General features: G+C 34.9%; 1 protein-coding gene and 1 non-coding gene across 2 annotated transcripts in view; one reads left to right on the top strand and one right to left on the bottom strand.

Annotated features, from left to right (window-relative positions):
• Window positions 1-20664, top strand: part of CRPPA (CDP-L-ribitol pyrophosphorylase A) — a 323296-nt gene that overhangs the window by 278080 nt on the left and 24552 nt on the right. The window lies entirely within an intron of this gene.
• Window positions 8339-8438, bottom strand: LOC122214707. The gene has a single exon (XR_006200082.1). It is a non-coding gene; the product is annotated as a small nucleolar RNA U13 (small nucleolar RNA).

The raw sequence follows: 20664 nt of genomic DNA, 5'->3' as shown, positions 1-20664 counted from the left end.
AAAGTATGTGCTATTTTACTTGTTATTTGAGGTGTTTATCTACTAAATATTCTTTAGAGAGGAATGCATTTGATGATAAGCATAGATACTGATCGACAGCATATAAAATATAAGCTTTAGCCAACTTAGTAAGAATAGTGGCACCCCCCCAAAATGCCCATGCCCTACCTCCTGGAACCTGCAAATATGTTACCTTACATGGCAAAAGAAAAGTAAGGTTGCAGATGCAAATAAGGTTGCTAATCAGTTGACTTTAAATAGGCAGATGATCCTGCATCATCTGAGTTGGCCCAATGTATTCACAAGGGTACTTAAAAGTGGAAGACGAAGGCAAAAGGCTCACTGATGTGAAGCGAGAAAGATGTGACCAGCTATTGCTGGCTTTGAAGATGGAAGGAGGCTACAAGCCAAAGAATATGGGTAATTTCTAGAAGATACCTAAGATAATAAATTTATATTGTTCTAAGGTACTGAATTTGTGGTAATTTATTACGGCAACAAACAGGAAACTAATACATAAATATTTAATAGTGGTAAGGAACATTTACAGGTTACTGTTAGAAAATGTTTGAAACAAAATATATATTAGTGACAACAAGAAGTTGGAGAATAAAATGTCAAAATTAATAGAATTTAAGAGGTTCCTGGGTGGCTCATTTGGTTAAGTGTTTGACTTTTGATTTTGGCTCAGGTCATGACTTCATGACTTTTGGCTCAGGTCATGATCTCAAGCTCCAAGTTGGACTCTGTGCTGACAGCATGGAGCCTGCTTGGGATTCTTTCTCTTCCTCTCTCTACCCTTTCCCTGCTTGCTCGTTCTCTCTTTCTCTCTCTCTCTCTCTAAATAAATAAAAATTAATTAAAATATATTAGAATTTAATATCATAGTTTAAAATCATGATTTGTTTAGAATAAGTGTGAGCCTTAGAGTACTTTTTTTTTTTTTTTTTTTAATTTGCTGGTGAAGCAACAATTTGAATCTAACCACATGAAGCTCATTGGCATGATTTAGGGATTTTTAAAAGGGGATGTACGTACTTTTAAATATAATGCAGAATTATAAATATGCTGGCACCCATATTATTTGGATATTGACAGTATAATAAAGTACCTCAAATCTGAGGAATCATGTTTTATATGTCATGACATTGGTGAAAAGATTTTCTTAATCCTTATTTTCTTAAAGTTTCTAATATTCATAATGAAGTATGTGTATCTTTGTGTACATGTCTGTGTGTGGGGATGTGTGCTTTAACAAAATAAGAATCATTTTCTCTGGGTTACAAATGGTACCATAATGAGCTTTCCCAGGAAAAGTTTTGGTATTGGGGCCAGGTCTCCTGTATAAGGGATTGAATACAGGACCATATATGTTTCTGCAACTTAAAATGAACCATGTGCAAAATACATTTGGACTCTTAAAGCAAATGTGCAGTTAGTAATTTCTCAAGAATTTTAAAGAGCCCCTCATGAAGGTTGTCAGTGAAGAGCTAGCAGCTGATTGTCCTTTCAGAAATATTACTTATCTTTGAAAAACTTCTTTTTGCCTTGGTTTTCCAGCCATCAGTCTCTCCCAAGAGAACTTTGAACTTAGGTATCACAGAAAGTTCCAGGGATATCAAACACTTCACTTGGTACGTGCTTCCATAACACCGAGGGCCTTCCCTTTGAGGCTTAAGTTATAAAGCGTGTTTCCAAAAGCTTAAATCTTTCAAAGTTAGCCAGTAAACTGCACTGTGGCTGTTGTATACAGTGGAATAGAATATCTTATTTGGAAGAGACATTAGTTTCTCCCACTTACAGGTTGATACTCTTCCTGAGATCAGAAATTTTGTGTCCGTTAATAAAACAATATTGCTGGACTGAGATTTAGTACATGTAAAGATAAATCTCACTACTTGCTGCTTGCTTTATCTCTTTGAATTTAAATTTCCTTTTCTCTTTGGACCCTTTTGTGGCCTACTTTCTGGTTGTGAGGCTCAAATGACATAATATATTAGAGACTCATGTGAAATAATCTAAGGCATGGGTTTTCAGTATTTTCTCCTCTGCAACCTCCCCCCCCCGCCCCCAACGCCAAAGTTAATGACTGCATGGTGAAATTTATTGGCAAAATTATGTTACTGTATAATACTCATGGAAACTGATGATTTATATTGACTTATAAGATGCTCTCAGTAGTCAGGCAGCAAAGAAGCCAGTTTAACCCAGCAGTTCCCACACTTAGCAGACTCTGATACCCTTTTGTCACAGAACATACAGTACATGTTGTTTAACGTTGTTTGGAAACTGCCTTCATGCAGAAACTTACATGTAAGGAAACTAAGGGCTCAGGAGTTTATGGTTGGAACATGGCAGTGGAGGGAGGTACTGCACCTTTACAATCAATTGAAATTCCTTTATTTTCTTCTTCATTTTGCAGGTAGAGAACCACAGAGGTTTATAAAGGTTTCTATGGGACTAGGGGTTTCAGAAATAATTCTTAGTATCTTTAATTGCATAACTTTAAAAAATTTACTTATTGTTAGTACTATTATCGTCGTCATTATATCCCGTTTGATCTTAACTCGCCTCTTTTCAAAGTGTTTGTGGTGACTCTAGTAAAAATTGTGCGTGACATCATTTATTTTATGAATGCATACTAATAATTATATTTAGGTCTAAAATCATGTCATAGTTTTGTGGAAGACTTAGATAAGAAATTGTAAAGTTTACTGTGACCATAAAGCAGCTGCATGAATCAGCTTCCCCTTGGTTGCAAACTTTATCATAGTTGTGTTTTCCAAGGTCCATCAGTTCTATTTAGACAATAGAGGCCAACGTGTTGAAGGCCTGATATTGTGTGCTCCAGTGGTTAACAGTCAGGCTTTATCTCTTTAATTGCCAAGGCATGTCCCTGAGGTAGTGTTTATTCCAATTTTATAGGTAAGGAATCCGAAATGTATTTTCTTGACTCCCCTGTTTGTTAGGAGAGCCATTGTTCTTCTAGTTACTTGAATGCCACCAAGAATCCTAATTATTCCTCCATGTTCTAGAGTCAGTAGCTAAGTGCTCTGAATTCTAGTTCTATATTTCTGGCATTTCCCACTTCCTTTTTTTATTCCTAATGTGACCACTATAATTTAGGTATTCATTGCCTCTTAGGAGTTGCTGGGATAGTTTCATAGGTGGTTCCTCCAGTAATGTCTTTTCTGAAAACTGTCCTACATCCCACAGCTAAAATATCTGACTACATCTGTAGATTCCATTGTTCATACCATTGTTACTGTGTTGGGCTGCTATTAAGAGACAATGGTGAGGGGCACCTGGGTGGCTCAGTCGCTTAAGCGTCTGACTTTGGCTCAGGTCATGATCTCACGGTCCGTGAGTTCGAGCCCCGCATCAGTCTCTGTGCTGACAGCTCAGAGCCTGGAGCCCGTTTGAGATTCTGTGTCTCCCTCTCTCTGCCCCTCCCCTGTTCATGCTCTGTCTCTCTCTGTCTCAAAAATAAAAAAAAAAAAAAAAAAAACATTAAAAAAATTAAAAAAAAAAGGGACAATGATGATAGGTACATTAGTGCTTTGCACATGACTAAGGAAACCATAGTTTTTCAGTCATTCCTCTGTCAGAGAGAAATAGACTTTATGTAAATATGACTTCAACCAGAATTAAATGTTCATCATTCAAGGATTTCTTTTGGAGGTAAGTTGCACATCCAGTGACCTTATTTGTACTTTTTTCTTCAGTTAGGAACTTGCTTCTGTGAACACTTAACATCCTACTTAACCCCTAGCTTAAATGGATTTCATGCATGTTCCTAGCTTTCTGTGCTACACTTTTCTGGGACTTGTGTTTTTATTGACTTTGTCTCACAATTGTTGCATAAGAGAAGTCTTTAATTCTCTGGATGTCTTTGATAAAATCTTTCCTGAATAATGGAAAGTTTTACCCTCTAAATACCCTGAAGCATGCATTTCAAATCACTTTGGCCTTCAAGTACTTCACTTCCAGAGAAGATTACATATGGGTGAGGTTTTTTGTTTGTGTTTTCATTTCTAAGATGGAAATGCAATCATGGTTCTGATGGTCGTGGTGTGGAGTTTGTAAACTGTTTGACATAGATGGCACATGCTGTTCTCGGTGCTTTGTATTTAGTAACTCAGCCAATTAGAACATAAAGAATATCTGATATTCTTCCCAACTTAATTTTTTAACCATGAGGTTCAAGTAGAGTATAAAACTGCCAAGCCTACCTGATGACAAATACTTACTATAGTTTTTCTTGGTCTATTTCAAGCAATTGTTACTCATTTTTAAATCATCTTGGTGGAACCTTACGACAATTCTTGTTTGAGGAGGAAGAAACTAAGTTATAGGTGAACTAGGGTTGAGATTGATTACTCTTTGCTCTGGTGATTTTATAATGCATTAATGTGCTAAAATCGAAAAGTACTTAAAACCTCATTAGAATTTAACACAGGACAGGGTTTTGAATTATGCATTATTCTCAAGAGATTTATTACAGACCTATACTTATAATGTAAGTGGTGCATTTTGAGTAGTTTAGGAAGATAGCCAAAGAAATTTAAAATATAGTGTATGAATATAAATGTGGAAAACTCTTATCACAGAGTACTTTCCTTAAGATACGGGGACTATTTTCGAACAATTGTTTTTCCATGCCTACCTCAAAATCAATAGTTTTATTATAATTTATATTTAAATTACTAGCATATCAATGAATAAAGTCTTTTTTGTACTATATAATTTCTTTAATGCAATATAGAACTTTATTCTTGAAATTAGAAACCCTTTCATAATAAGCATGGTCCTGTATTTAAATTGAGTATGTGCATATTTTGTACTCAGCAGAGGATCCAGGCTTGTCTAAAATTATGCATACAAATGCTTTGGGGTTTTTCTCATCAAGGGATATGAAATGTAGTTAAATAAATAATCTTTCTAGCACTCTGATAATTACTAGCCTGGGAAAGATAAGAATTATAGTGAATGGTTGAATATATGATGCCTTTTTGCTATGCCCTTTAAAATGAAATATTTTAATATTCATATTTACATAGCTCACTTAAATCTCTTATGTTTAATATTTTAGATTTGTTAGTCTTTGTAAGAAAATAAATCAAAATCTCTGTACAGCTTTTTGCTCATTTAGGGTCCATTTTTTTTTACTCATTTACATAAATTAGAGAAGAAAAATATATAAAAGCTGGTTCTTGGTGTTTTGAATAAATTCAAGTGTTGAGTATTGGTTAAATATTTAAGAAATTGTATAATTAAAGCCTCGGTGTCAAAATATTTTATTTTATAAATTATTATACAATATTTTTCTTAAAAAAGAAAAAAGAAGATATAGGGGGTTTGTGGATGCTCATCTCCACCATTCTAACAAAAGTAGCCATGGATAAACTGTAAATGAATGATTGGCCATGTACCAGTGACACATAGTAAAGACCGAAGGAACCTTGATTTGTTGTGAGGGCCATAGTTTGCTGACCCCTGACATGGAAGGAGGAAGGTGAAGCAAAGTGTTTGTTTGTTTGTTTGTTTGTTTTAAGTTTATTTATTTTGAGGGAGGGAAAGGGGCAGAGAGCAAGAGAGAGAGGGAGAGAGAATCCTAAGCAGGCTCCGTGCTGTCAATGCAGAACCCTAGGTGGGGCTCAAACTTACTGATCATTAGATCATGACCTAAGCCTAAGTCTGGTGCTTGACTGACTGAGCCACCCAGGCACACCAACCAAGAGAAGGTTCTTAATATTTGGTCCATTGATTACTTTTAGGCATTAGCATGCAGAATGTTGTGCACTGGTTTCTTTTTCTTGTGAAATGTTTCATGCCTGTCTTCACTGCCTGAGTGATTATGCCCCCCCAAATATTAAAAAGCATTCTATTTATTAAAAATGGCAAAAGTTTATAAATAAATGTGTCCTGGATTATTCAAACAGATCTCTAGGAGATGCTGAGAAATAGTTAAACCTCATCAAAGTTGCCCATCAATTAGAAAGCCAGTTCCTACAAGATTGAGTAAAAAGGATCGTAAAAGGCGATGGTTTTGAAACTATGCTCTACAGAAAAATCCAACAGATTGCTCACAGGCTTCTGTGGGTGATGAGGGAGTCAGAAAGGAAAGTGTCACTGCTGCTCCTGATTCTTCAATGGAGGCAATTCACCTTTATATTTTATTTCTTTAAGTCTCTGCATATTAATTAATATAAATATAAGAAATGAGATCATACTTCTTGAAAACTAGTTGTGTAATAGTAAGTTAATGAACCATTTACTGTTGTTGTTTTTTCCCTAGCCTGTACAGTATTTCTTTGGATATACTTTATCATGGGCAATAGTTCTACTTGACACTTTTTTTTTAAACAGAGAATTTAATAATGGCAAAGTAATATCAGTCTTAAATTTAGTCATGTTTGTGGGAAATATGGCTGACCAGACTATGAGTCTGTTAGCCATAATGGTACTTCTTTGTATTTTGTAGCAGGTTTTCTTTCCCTGGAAAAACACTGCACCTATTGAAGGTTAGAATTGTAATTCCAATGTAGAAAATTCTGCCAAGTATCTACTTTGGGAATATTTAAGTAATATTATGAATTCTTAAGCTGTATAGCAGATTTTAGTCTAGGTAACACAAGAGATGCATTTGTACATTCCTTCATTTATTGATTAATTTTTTTTAAGTGCCTACTATATCCTAAGCACCTGGGGTCTGTAGTAAATATAGTCTAGTTGCAAGAGAAAGAAAAAAAGCATTTGATTTTGGTATCACATTTCTCTTTTGAATTAGTATTAATACTATTTACTTGGGGGAAAAGCTCATGATAAATAAAGCAATTTAATTTCTTAAAATGTTATATTTGATGACATTTTTGGATCTGCCATTTAAACTTTAGAAAATTTCTGGTGTGGATAGGGTGGGTTCAGGGGTGGATACATCAGGTTTTGTTGTCTCTGTTTTGGTGATGTAAAAGAAAATGAGAATGAAGAAGCTTAATGATACCCAAGGGCACTGTTCTTACATCAGAGATCTGTTAGACTGCCTGTTTCCTCCTCTCTCTCTTCTTTACCATGCTGCACTCTGCCTCTTCCTCACTTACTACCCCTTAGGGCTTTCTCATGTAAAGTGAGCTACTCACACAGAGAATAAATAGGTCCTTTAAAATGTTTAGTTAATATTTTAACTCATGATTCTTACCGTCTACCATTCACCCAAAGTACAGCATAATTTTAAAAAAGAAAATAGATTTTTAAATATTTTCATACTATGTAGACAATTTTATGGAACTAAAAAGTATATTAGGGTCATCAAGTTCCTTTTTTTCTCCTTGTGCTTATGTTTTGGTGCTCAAGTTATAATAAGCTCATACCCCTCATGGCTAAAGCATGAAACACAGGTTAATACCAGTAAATACACACTGAAGGCATAATTTGGATACCCTCTGATCTCTTAAAAGCTCTTGAATGATTCTAAAATATTCTTGGTTAATTGTTTTTGCCAGTACTTCAAATTTAGTTTTTGTATTTCTCAGGGTATACTCAAGGATGGCTTAACTTTTTCCTTTCACCCCAAGATACCATACCATTGCCAATTGTACCCTTGCATAGCCAAATCCTTTTCCTGAGAAATTAGAGATATTTAAGCCGACAGTGATTTGTTCTATCTGGAAAATTATTGTAGGTGGTAAGTAAGCAGCAGACGTCTAGAAATGATGATCTTGTTTTCACATAAATATCTTCAGCTGTAAAGAGTTCAGTTAGAGAAATATATCAGATATATATGTGAATAGTTGACATAGTTTATGTTCTGTTAACCTTGTTTATTTTTACAGCATGTTGGTTTTATTGTTGTCTTAATATTTACGTTATATCTATTTTTGGTCACTTCAAAAATGAATAAAGCTTATGTTGTAAAATATTTTTCCTACATGGTATTTTCCTGAAGTTTTAATAAAGCATCACTAGTTTAATCAGCACTCAGTGCTCATATTTTGTGCAAGATTATAATTGCAAGCATGAATCTTTGATTCTTCATGGTTGTTTGTATATATCATATCATTCAGTATGATAATGAAAAAGCAAAATTCATAACTATCTCTACATCTGGCTCAGAATTTTCATTATTAGGTTTATTCTTATTATTTTTGTGTACAAAATGCTTATAGAAAAAAAAAAAGAACCACTAAAGCTGTGGATATTCTAATGAAAAACTGAAGAATAGTGTCAGTGGAAGTTGAAGGAAAAAATAAACCTCTTTTTTGAAATAAGATGATTAAAAATTAAATTTTATGTAGTGTTCTTTTTTTGTTTTTGTTTTTTTTTTTTTTTTTTTTTTCCATATCAGACAGGTAAAGTGCCAAGGTCATAATAATGTTTGAGGGAGGCACATATCACACAAAGGTGTGAACACGTAGTCATGCTTAGGACTACAAAAGGATCTAATATTTGTAATCATATGCTAATAAAAGGAGATTTTCTGTAGCTATCTGTAAACCTCAGTCCTCCTTTGAATATTTAATTTTGAATACCATGTGTCTTCAGTATTGTTACCGTTAAAAAGTATAAAGTTAATACCCATACTTTTTATAAAATAATTCTTAAAGTATAAAAGTATAATTAAGAGCAAAAGTCTTTTCCTCTACCTATTCCCCTCCCCTCCCATACTTAATCACATCAAAAAGGTTAAAGTATAGATCATTAGAGTTGAGTATTTCAGTTTTCCTTTCTGAAGTAGTATCTCAATCTTGTTTTCTATAATACAGTGCTTCAAGAAATTATCTTAAAGAATTCAAATGGTGCAAATTAGCGATCTCAGAGCTCTCAGATGTAGGGAATACTTTTAGAGAGATTAATCTAGACAGAAGTCTTAAGATGTATACATACATACATTAATATATAGGTGGGGCACCTGGGTAGCTCAGTTGGTTAAGCAACCAACTCTTAATTTTGGCTCAGATCATGATGTCACAGAAGGGAGATTGAGCCCACTCTCAGGCTCATGCTGAGTGTGGAGCCTGTTTGAGATTCTCTCTCTCCCTCTTTCTCTCTCACCCACTCTTGTGCATGCTTGCTCTCTTTCAAAAATAAATAGATATAAGTAATGTGCAGATACACACACACACACACAAACACACACGTGTGTATATGTGTGTCAGAGATACAAGGTACATCACTTCACAGAGTAATTTTATGGAAGAAAGTAGATACCTTTGTTTATTGAGGTGGAATGAGAGGAGGGTAGTGGAAAGACATACCTGATATATATGTATTGGGTATTATATATATGTGTGTGTGTGTGTGTATGTATATGTGTATATATGTGTATATAATATAAACATGTATAATTAATACTTTAATATATGTTTTTGTCTATATACATTAATACAATCCTATAACTTTATATGATATACAGCATTAATAAAATGTATGTTTAATATCTTCTCATTACCCTCATTCTCATTCCATTACAATGGACAATGGATACCTACTTTCTTGTATGAAATCTCTGTGAGGTGCTGATGTTTTATGCATTTGATGCAGTGAAGACACCCTGGAAATAAAATGTTAGTGTCCAATACTTAACTATGAGTTCCTTAAGAATAAAGACCATGTGTTGGTTAGCAATTGTTAGCATTAATTTGTAACCCTGTTTCAAGTTTTACGTATTTGAAGTCAGTCTAGTTGGTAATTGGGTCCTTTTTGAACTTCAGAAAGGATGGAGCATACATAGAATCAATGAAATAAAGTTATTTTGGAAATTCAGATAGAACTGGACTTAATACTCAGGACCCTCACTTATTTGCTGTCTAAACTTGGATGAGATACTTAATTTTTTTTTTTAGGTTAATTTTCCTCCTCTATAAAGATAAAAGAATATTCATATCATATGGTTATTCAGTGTATTAAATGAGTTTAAAACAGTTGGTAAAAGGCGTGTAAGATATTTTAGTTCAGATCTCTATAGTTAAATATCTTGAAATGATTCCTTTGCTTTTTAAATAAGCTTTCCAATTTATAGTAAAATATTTAATACTTAAATTTTATATGTATGTGGTCAAGGTAAATTATGAATTTTATATGCCGTTTAATGTATTTTTCCATATTAATTGGCTTTAGGTATCACACGGTTGCATTTTTTTTTTTTATCTAAGAAAATAAAATTGAAAGGTTATTGAGAAGTAGGCCCAAAAATGTGCGAGTTTAGGACACACAAAAGGAGCCAATTGAAAAGAAAGCAGTGTGTTTCTCAGCTTTTGTTCCTGGAAGGAAGATAGGAATACTTCCATCTGCCAGGGACATGGCAGGGATAACGGTCCACAAATGCATTAAAAAGGGTACTGTAAGAGTTTTCATGCTTCAGAGATAAACATATAATTATTACCATATACCAGTTAAAAATAGTATGGAAATAGTTTTTCATGGAAGATTAACAACTGAAGCCAGAAATGTTTCTGGTTGCTCGTATGGAAATTGCTTTGTTAGATGATTGTACTCACTGGGTAAGAAGTAGTTAGTAATTTGTGTGACTTGTTACTGTCAAAATCCTGCATGGAGTGGCTCTGATTTTAGATAAAGTTGTATATGCTGGTAGAATTATGATTTCGCTTTTGGCTTTTGAATCACAAGCAGATTTTTAGTAGCAAAGAAAAACCTTCCCTCTGGCCTTGTTTGTTGTCAGAGTGTAATGTTCACGCACGCTTGCATAAGTGTTCATAACAAGCTTGTAGATCCCAAAAGGAGCTGAAGAATAATTTCTGGTGGTCTTTGTGTAATTGCTGCCAGCTGAGGAAGCAAAATTCCAAATCAGTTTAAGTAACTTTCACAAATAACACTTACCATAATTATAAGGTAAAGCTCAATATATAGTTTATATAATAGAGTCTTACCTCACCACAAAGTAGTCAAAGAACAGTCAAGCAGAGGTCTTCACAGAGGTATATTTTAACCTTTTGCTTGACACTCTACTTCTTTAGGTTTATTAAAACCTTCTGGCTGTGCATTTGAAATTGTGCCCGTTTAAAACATCCTTGTATGAATTTTCTGTTTTGCTGTGAGCATTTCCAAGAGCACCTCACAATAACGCTAAGAAGGTGATCCTCAAAAGGCAGAAAATGCTACATCTTTGCTTAGGTATATTGGAATAAAGTGGTTTTGAGATCTTGGCCAAGGACAGTTAGTGTTATTTATTTACTTTTCAAATAGTGTGTTCAACTTTGGGAGAAATAAAACTTAAAAACCAGACCCTAAGATGGGATATTAGTAAGTAATCATAGTATAAAATTGTTAATTTTCAGAAACGTTTAGCATAGTATTCACTTAAATATGGAACTTCTCATGATACCTTTGCTTTATGGTTAGATTTAATTTTGGGCAGCTTCTTTTTAACTTTTATTTTTTTCAACATTTATTTATTTTTGAGACAGAGAGAAGAAGTGGGAGAGGGTCCGAGAGAGAGGGAGACACAGAATCCAAAGCAGGCTCCAGGCTCTGAGCTGTCAGCACAGAGCCCGACACGGGGTTCAAACTCACAAAATGTGAGCTCATGACCTGAGCCAAAGTCGGATGCTTAAGCAACAAGCCACCCAGGCACCCCAATTTTGTGCAACTTCTTAGAAACATTTCTAGTATTTTGCAAAGGGTAAATTTGTATGTGTTGTGGCTAAAATTCAATCATAATTTTTGAAAGCAAGTTGAGAAATGTCAGTATTATGCATATTCTGCCGTATACATTTCTGTATCATTTAATCCTATGTTCATTTTTACTTATCTATTAAAATTATAGAAAGTGTTCTTTAAGATGTTATTATGCTGTACAGACAGGTTTCATATATAAGAAATTATTCAACTTGATATCCCTATTTCCACACCTTCCTTTCCCTCATTAAAACATGCTTTCTGCTCTACTTTCCCTTTTTTGAGTGCTACTTTCCCATTAAAATGTCTAGAAACTTAGGGGCTCCTGGGTGACTCAGTCAGTTAAGCAACCCACTTTGACTCAGGTCATGATCTCATGGTTTGTGAGTCCTAGCCCTGCATTGGGCTCTTTGCTGACAGCTCAGAGCCTGGAGCCTGCTTCAGATTCTGTGTCTGCCTCTCTCTTTGCCCCTCCCCACTCACACTTTCTGTCTGTCTCTCTCTCTCAGAAATAAACATTAATTTTTTTTTAAGAAGTCTACAAAGTTGAATCATTGAGGGAATTCTGAATATGCTTTCTTTGCTATGTATATAAGACCTGTGTAGGTCATGTGTTCATCTTTGTAGTCAAGGTCTCCCTTCATATCTAAAAATAATTACTTTCCTTCCCTTTCATCCCGTGGCACATTAGCAATAATATCTGGAGATATTTTGAGTTGTCATAACTGAGGGTGTGGTGCTATGGGCAGATAATGAGCCAAGGTTGTGGATGATGATAAACATCATACAAAGCACAGGACAGCCTCCAGTGATCATTACTCAAGCCTAGAGTGACCATCACGTTCAGGTTGAAAACCCCTGCTCTAATTTCTGTTTGATCATTTGTTCTCCAGATGATTCTTTTTAAAATACTACTTATGCTGTGTAAATCACCTGATGAAGCATCTTCACGGGTGTTGTTATGAGTACATGATCTAAGTTCTGTACCCTGGTTTCAAACTTACTCAATTAATACATCCCATCCCTGCTGCTGTGAGGTCTTCTGTTGCCTTTGTTAGTCAGGGAGTTGACTACTCTGGCATGTATTTGGGCCCTGTATCTTCACAGCAGCCGCCTATCCTTACCCTGGTGGTGCTGGGGAATTCTTCTACCTGTACTTCTGAACTAGCTCAAGTCCTGGAAGATATAGTTGACCATTGTACAAAATCATTTCAGTGAGTTTATGTCATTATCTGTATACTACTTATTCACCATTTATTTTCTCATTTCTGTGATTATCTTCAGTTTAAAACATTATTTCTATCAATGAAATCCATTGTGCAAAAATAATATGGAGCTGGGAATGCAAGCTGGTGCAGCCACTACAAACCAGTATGGAGGTTCCTCAAAAAACTAATAACAGAACTACTCTACAACCCAGTAATTGCACAACTAGGTATTTATCCAAGGGATACAGGTGTGCTGTTTCAAAGGGACACATGCACCCCAATGTTTATAGTAGCATTATCAACAATAGCCAAAGTATGGAAAGAGCCCAAATGTCCATTGAGGAATGAATGGATAAAAAAGACGTGGTATATATATACAATGGAGTATTACTCGGCAATCAAAAAGAATGAAATCTTGCCATTTGCAACTACGTGGGTGGAACTGGAGGGTATTATGCTAAGTGAAATTATTCAGAGAAAGACAAATAACCTATGACGTCACTCACATGAGGACTTTAAGAGACAAAACATACAAACATAAGGGAAGGGAAGCAAAAATATTATAAAAACAGGGAGGGGGACAAAACAGAAGAGACTCATAAATATGGAGAACAAACAGGGTTACTGGAGGGATTGTGGGAGGGGGGATGGGCTAAATGGGTAAGGGGCATTAAGGAATCGACTCCTGAAATCATTGTTGTACTATATGCAAACTAATTTGGATGTAAATTTAAGAAAATAATAATATGGAGCATATTTCCTTTGGAAACCAGAAATCTTATCTATTTGAGGAGCAGAATGAGAAGTTTCAGTCTCCTTGATTTCTTGTTAGATTCTTAAGCAGCCTTTGAGGCATTATTAGATAATATTAAGATACAAACCCTTGTATTACTCTTTAACTTTTTGGTATATGTTTCACTATAAAATTCCTTATAGATTATAAATCTTTTTATGACAGAACCTACCTGATAACACATTGCTATGCAACTCACACTTGGATATATAGCACTATGTATATACATAATAGATAGTTATTAACTGTGTGAAGAGTAACATGGCCAAGTCATCAAAAGTCATACTGGAAACAAAGTAAACAGAAAGCAGAATCTTAGCCTGGGCAGATTTATAGATTATAAGGGTGAAATAGATACATTCATCTTTTTTGCTGAAATTTTCCTAAAAATGAACTAAAACAACAAAAAACAGGACATATATTCCATTCTGAAAACAGGGAATGTCCTCATCCTTAAATCCTAAACTTCTAGGAATATCTTCCAGATGTTATTCAATTTGGACCTAATTTTTAAAACAGGATACAGAGATTCATTACTTATGTCCCATAAATAAAAGTGTTCCTTGGCAGTATACAAAGGAAGAAACTTAGTTCAAGGGAGTTTCCCAATTAATGCAATTTGGCAGAATGAGGCTGGGTCAGTGTTAGGGAGTTGATATCTGCTTTGCAAATCCATTTTCCAATTTAGGAATGGGCAGTAGAAGATAGAAGGACTTGCAGTCATGGTGTTTTTTTTTTTTTTTTTTAATTTGTTTATTTAATTCTGTTATAAGGATTAAATAAAACATGTAAGACAGATTCTGCTAGGTGCCCATCTCCTCACTTCAGAACTCAGTTTTTGCTGACACAGCAGCATCATATCTCAGCCATGCAGCTTCAGATGGTCTCTGACATAACCAACGATTTCCTAGAGTCTGTATTTAAAAAGACCCCTTTCTCTCTTGCTTCCTTCTATCTGGAAAATATCTAATATGCATCATTAAAGGAATATAAGTATTTCTTCTGATTTCAAAAAAAGAATATTCTCTCTTTCCAATAATCAAAATATTATAGCACATCTATTATTTTAACCATTATTATAATTTTTTTATTGCACATAAGTCCTGTCAAGAGTTTTATCAGGGCAACTGATCTGGGGGGGTATGATTGCCATGCAATGGGTGCAGTCTCAGATGATATTGGGTAGAATGTGGAACAGCTTTTTTTTTTTTTTTTTTTTTTTTTTTTTTTTTTTAAGTTCAATAGTTACTTGTTTGATTGCATTCCCATTCTTGTCTCAGGTCTTGTGTGAAAGTAGGGCCTCAATAGGGAAACAATGAGTCCTGTGAGTTGGAATGGCAATCTGTCAGAAATGGTGAAACACTGAAAGAGAAATATACTTTCTGGTCCCTGGGATTACATATCAAAGAGGAATGAGAGACACTGGGAGGGGGATGAAATGGACATGTAGAATAGGAAAAGAGACTAAGTTACATCTGGCTTGCAGAGATTTATCAACAAATAAAGCCAGAAACCTAAATTTCATTTTTTAGACATTTTTTTTTCATTCAAAATATGTGCTTCCCTGTACAAATAAGTACTAGCACTCACTCTGGTGTAGGCATCATAAGGGAAACTGGGAGTCCAGTGCTGAGCCTGGACAGACAAGATTACATGTATCTGGTATCAGCCTAGAGCTTCAGGCCAGGAAAGAATCACATTAATAAATACAAAATTGGAACAGAGACAAGAGCTAAAAAGGAGAGGTCCCATGAGAGCCACGATGGATGGATTTGACCTAGGCAGGCATGTCCAGAAGGACTTTTTTGAGGAAGAGGAACAAAAATGAAAAGGAACTTTTCACCCACTCTGAGATCTGAAGGAAAGTAATGATGGAAGAGAAAGAATTCTGAAGAAAGGATAAGAATGCCTTATGACCGAAGAGAACTTCAACTCAAAAGGCTTAAGAATAGGCTAACGAGGTTAGACTGGAGAGATAAAGGAGGAGCATAATTATAGAGGAGCACCATGTGTGATGTGGCGAGAGGGATCAAATCATTTTTTCCTAAAAAAAATAATGGGTTTGATTGTACTGATTAAAATTGGATGTATTGCTCAAACTTTGAATCTTTTTCTTTTATGCTTCTATTCTCATGGTTAAGCTACAGTAATTAAAGCAATATATACCAATGTTTATTTATAACCATCCTGTAAGACTGAAAATAATTTGTATATTGTGCATTTAGTCATGAAGTAAAACTAATTATTTTCGGATGTCTATGGATTGCTCATTACTATACTTTCTCTCTCTTTTTTTTTTTTTTTATTCATCTTATCCCTAGTCATGGTGACTTTATTTCTATGACTATGATAATGTTTTGTAAATACACACTGTGTGGCATATTCTTAATTCTGTCCATTATGGGCTCCTACTAAGGTGGTGTGTTATTTGGGTCTAATTTGTCTTTCTGCGTTATGACTTTGAATTGGTGTGGATTCTTCTTGATCTTCACTGACCTTTTTTTTTTTTTTTTAATTTTCCATTCTATCATTAAGAATTTCCATGTCCTTGTTCTTGTGTTCAGGGGATCGAGCCCCATGTCGGGCTCTGCATTGACAGCATGGAGCCTGCTTGGGTATCTCTCTCTCTCTCTCTCTCTCTGTCTCTCTCTCTCTCAATAAATAAATAAACTTAAAAAAAGTATTTCCATGTCTTATGTTCTAGCCTAAATCTAGCTTTCTTACCACGTTACTCTCTTGGCTCTGTTATTTGTCATCTGGTTTCTCTTCTTTATGTTAGAAACCCTTTCTCCCTGATTTACAACTCATGTGAAAAAGTCACAGATTAGCTCTAACCCAAATAAGGGGACTTCTCATTTAAACAATTTAATTTCCCCTAGCCATAGGTTTGCTTCCTTAAAGTTCTCTATATCACTTTGGGAAAAGAACAGAAAATGGCTTTCCTGGTCACTGGTACTGTTTGGGGAGGTTGAGATGAATTTTAGCAAATTTATAAGAATATGTCTGTGTTCTTTTTCCACGTAACACCTGAAAGAAAAACTGATTTCCTTTGTAGCTATGGTTAGAAGAGTTAGGGCAGCCTCAAAAATTGCATAAATTATTTCTGTAACCGAAATCTTGACCATAATTAACATGGTATCCATTGTTTTATCAGTGTAAAAAATGAATCCATTTGCTATAAAATGGCATAAGTAAAATTTAAATTAGTGTTTTGTGATTTATTCTTTTTGAACATCCTGCAAATGTAGACTCAAATTACTTGGTGTGAGTTGCAATTACTAAAAGTTATTGTTGATAATTCTGTTTTAACTTAGAAATGTCGATACTCCATCTGACACTTTTCAAGACTTAATTATGACCATTTTATGGGTTTTAATTTATTTTGCTTTGTTTTTGCCAATGTGATAATTATCTTTTTTATTACATTTCATAATTGGTTATTGCCAATGATTTGAGAGCTACCAAGTTGTGTGGTTAGGGTCTTTGAAAGTATTACATTATTTTAAAGTTTTTAAAGGTGGTTATTATTATTATTATTACTATTACTATTATTAATTTTGAGAGACAGAGGAATAGAGGATGTAAAGCTGGCTTTGTGCTGACAGCAGTGAGCCCGATGTGGGGCTTGAACTCACAAACTGTGAGATCATGACCTGAGCTGAAGTCGGTTGCTAACCCAAGTGAGCCACCTGGGCGCCCTTGAAAATATTAAATTTTATAACTTTTTTTTTTTTTTTTTTTTTTTTTTTTTTTTTACTATTTTACAGGAAAGTGCATATCATTCTGTGGATTGTTCTTAAACCACTTAATGAACTCTGTTCACAGTTCTTTTATATTTTCAAACGATTACTTTTTTATGTTTAAAAGGAGGATAGATTGTATTTTACTTTCCAGTATTTAACCCTTATATTTCTTATTTTCCCTGTTACATTAGCTAAGAAATCCAGTGCTATGAGGTATATTAGAAGTGATGTCACTTATCCTTGTGTCTCTTTTAAGGGAAATTCGTATGAAAGAGATTCTTTTCCCCACTTGACTTCTTTTTGTTTTCTTTCTCAGGAATAGATGTTGAACAGTACAAATACTAAATGGAATTAAAAGTTCTTCCTGGGTTATTCCCTTCATTTTATAATGTGTTAAATAACAGATTTTTATATGTTGAAACCAAACTAGAAATCTTAGTGTAAATTCTTCTTTTTCACAATGTATTGTGGTGAGAGAACATTGTATGCATATTATCACAACTTTTAGTTAACACAATGTATTCACATTATTATTACCGTATAAATGTCATTTACTTCTAATAGCTTGCTTCCCTTATAGAAGGTTATTTTTCTTTCGAAATTCCCTGACAACTTAAGACATTGTCATTTTTTTCCAGATTAAGTGCTCGTATGATCTGCTTTAGGCTGTGAGTAAATTTCTGTATTGCCAATTCTTTAATGCAGGTAGGGAGTGATGGCTCTGTCAGCCTAATGACTCCTTAGACTATAGTTAATGAATACTTACCTTTAAGATTGGGCCAGGATCTTTTTCTGCTCCACGAATTTGTTCAATCCCAAATTGAATCAACACAGAATTGTCTTCTCTAGAGCTCTGCCTTGGGTCTGTAGTTTTTGTTTCTGGCCTAGTCCTCTCTCTTTCTCTTTCTCAAGAGTTCTCCAAAATTTCTAGTCACATTATAGCATGACCTGTTATTTTCCAGTATTATCATATGTGTATCTGTGTGTGCATGTATGAGGTTCCAAGTGCATTTAACCCCACCATAACCACCAGTACACATTTGCAGGGATTTAAAATGAGGAAGACATGTGCCCTTAGGCTACCACCTTGATCAAGCTTCTCAATGATTTATTTTTTAATAAATCATTAATTAGATGATTTCAAAATCATCTTTCTAATCTCTTTCTTTCTAATTTCTTTCAAAAATTAGAGTTTTGTTCTTCTGATACGTTATTAAGTTATCCATTAGGCAATCTACTTCATAAAATTAAAAAGTAATTGAATTCTTCTTGAAAGGTACACTTAGAATTTATAACACTTTCTTTGAGGCGGGGGGGGGGTCCCCAAAGAGGTCCACCATCATAATTCTTACTGCTTATAACGAGTAAGTGTAATTACAAGTAATTACTTATAATGAATAATAAGTAACTCTCATTACTTATAATCCCCTCATTGAAAGGTCATCCTGTCTTGGCTGTTATCTTTCTCATATTATCTTCAAATTTGTGGTGATTACTCTCTAGTTGATTCATTGAATTTATTCTTAACGTAAAAATGATTCTATGGGGCTGCATAAGAGAAAGGAGCTATTGTTAAATGAATTGTATGTTATAGAGATGGCCCCAGAGTAAATGGAAGATAGCCTTGTCTGTTTTGTAACTGGAAGCAAGAAACTGAATAATTACTATCTAACAAAACTGTTTTATGTAACAAAACTGTTACAGAGTTTATGTAACAAAACTGTTTTATGTTTATTCACAGTTTTAAAAGATCAAGTTTTAGTTATAGTTTGGAAGAAAGAAACCACTCTTTTGTGGCTTCCTTCCCTTCCCTTTAGTGAAATAAATTGTATTTTTCATGCCACGTGATATATTCAATGTTTCAATGGCTCTTGAAAAGAGGTGATTAGGGGCGCCTGGGTGGCGCAGTCGGTTAAGCGTCCGACTTCAGCCAGGTCACGATCTCGCGGTCCGTGAGTTCGAGCCCCGCGTCAGGCTCTGGGCTGATGGCTCGGAGCCTGGAGCCTGTTTCCGATTCTGTGTCTCCCTCTCTCTCTGCCCCTCCCCCGTTCATGCTCTGTCTCTCTCTGTCCCAAAAATAAAAATAAAAAAATGTTGAAAAAAAAAAAATTTAAAAAAAAAAAAAAAAAAAAAAAAAAAGAAAAGAGGTGATTAGCAATTTAATATCATGATAACTGTTAAGTCAAATTAAATTTACAATTTTTATTTTGTTTGTATTAATTAAAATACTTTGTTAATGTTTGGGTGCTAAAGAAAACCTTTACATATTTGTCCTTCATTTACCAGCTATTTTTTTTTTAAGTTTGTTTATTTAAGTGAGAGAGAGAACATGAAAAGGGGCAGAGACAGAAAGGGAGGGAGAGAATCCCAAGCAGGTTCTGCTCTGTGGGGACTGAGGCCAGGCTTGATCCCATGAAGCGTGAGATCATGACCTGCGCTGAAGTCAAGTGTTGGACCCTAAACTGACTGAGACACCCAGGTGCCCCTCAAGCTATTTTTATAAAATATAGAGAGTTGTAAGTAAAGGAGTTAAAAGCCCTACAAATTCAGTATCCCTTTTGAATCCCTGACCCATGGATTTCTGTAGTTTAGTGTGGTATGGTGACTACTTCTTGTCATGCCTCTTAAGCACCATACAGTTTGTCATACAGTGTACATTTTAGAGTTCATTATCACCATCACATGATATTTATTGGGTGGCCCTGTAAGTTGGATGAGCTTCTGCTATGCGCGTTAAAACAGTTATTTTTTAAAAATATCTTTGACTCCTAGTGATTGATATGCAGGTGGATGTTGCTGGACAGAGCTCTGAGTTACTAGGGCTTTTGAATCTTGTTTCCTGACAAACAAGATAGATCTGCATGAATCTAACAGAGTTTGCCTTTGGACTTCCCTAAAATTTGACTCCCTTGTGGCTTATCTATAGTCACTATTCCTCTTCCGTAACTTAACTTGTTGTTTTGTTGCTTTATACACCCTAGCAATAAGCTATACATCAGGCTGCGGGAAATGGCAACTGATTCTTTTCTTTTGAAGGGAAGAAGAATAAGTACTTAGAATCTTAGGATGTTTAAATCTCAAGCATATTAAAATATAGCACTTATTGGGGCACTTGCGTGGCTAAACTGGTTAAGCGTCCGACTTTGGCTCAGGTCATGATCTCACTGTATATGAGGTTGAGCCCATGTTGGGCTTTTCTGCACTGACAGCTCAGAGCCTGGAGCCTGCTTCTGATTCTGTGTCTCCCGCTCTCTGTTCCTCCCCTGCTCATACTCTGTCTCTCAAA

This window comes from Panthera leo, chromosome A2 (genome assembly GCF_018350215.1).
Source record: "Panthera leo isolate Ple1 chromosome A2, P.leo_Ple1_pat1.1, whole genome shotgun sequence".
NCBI classification, from domain to species: Eukaryota; Metazoa; Chordata; class Mammalia; order Carnivora; family Felidae; genus Panthera; species Panthera leo.
Note: the sequence above shows the minus strand (reverse complement) of the source record. Positions and strands in the feature narration are given on the sequence as shown.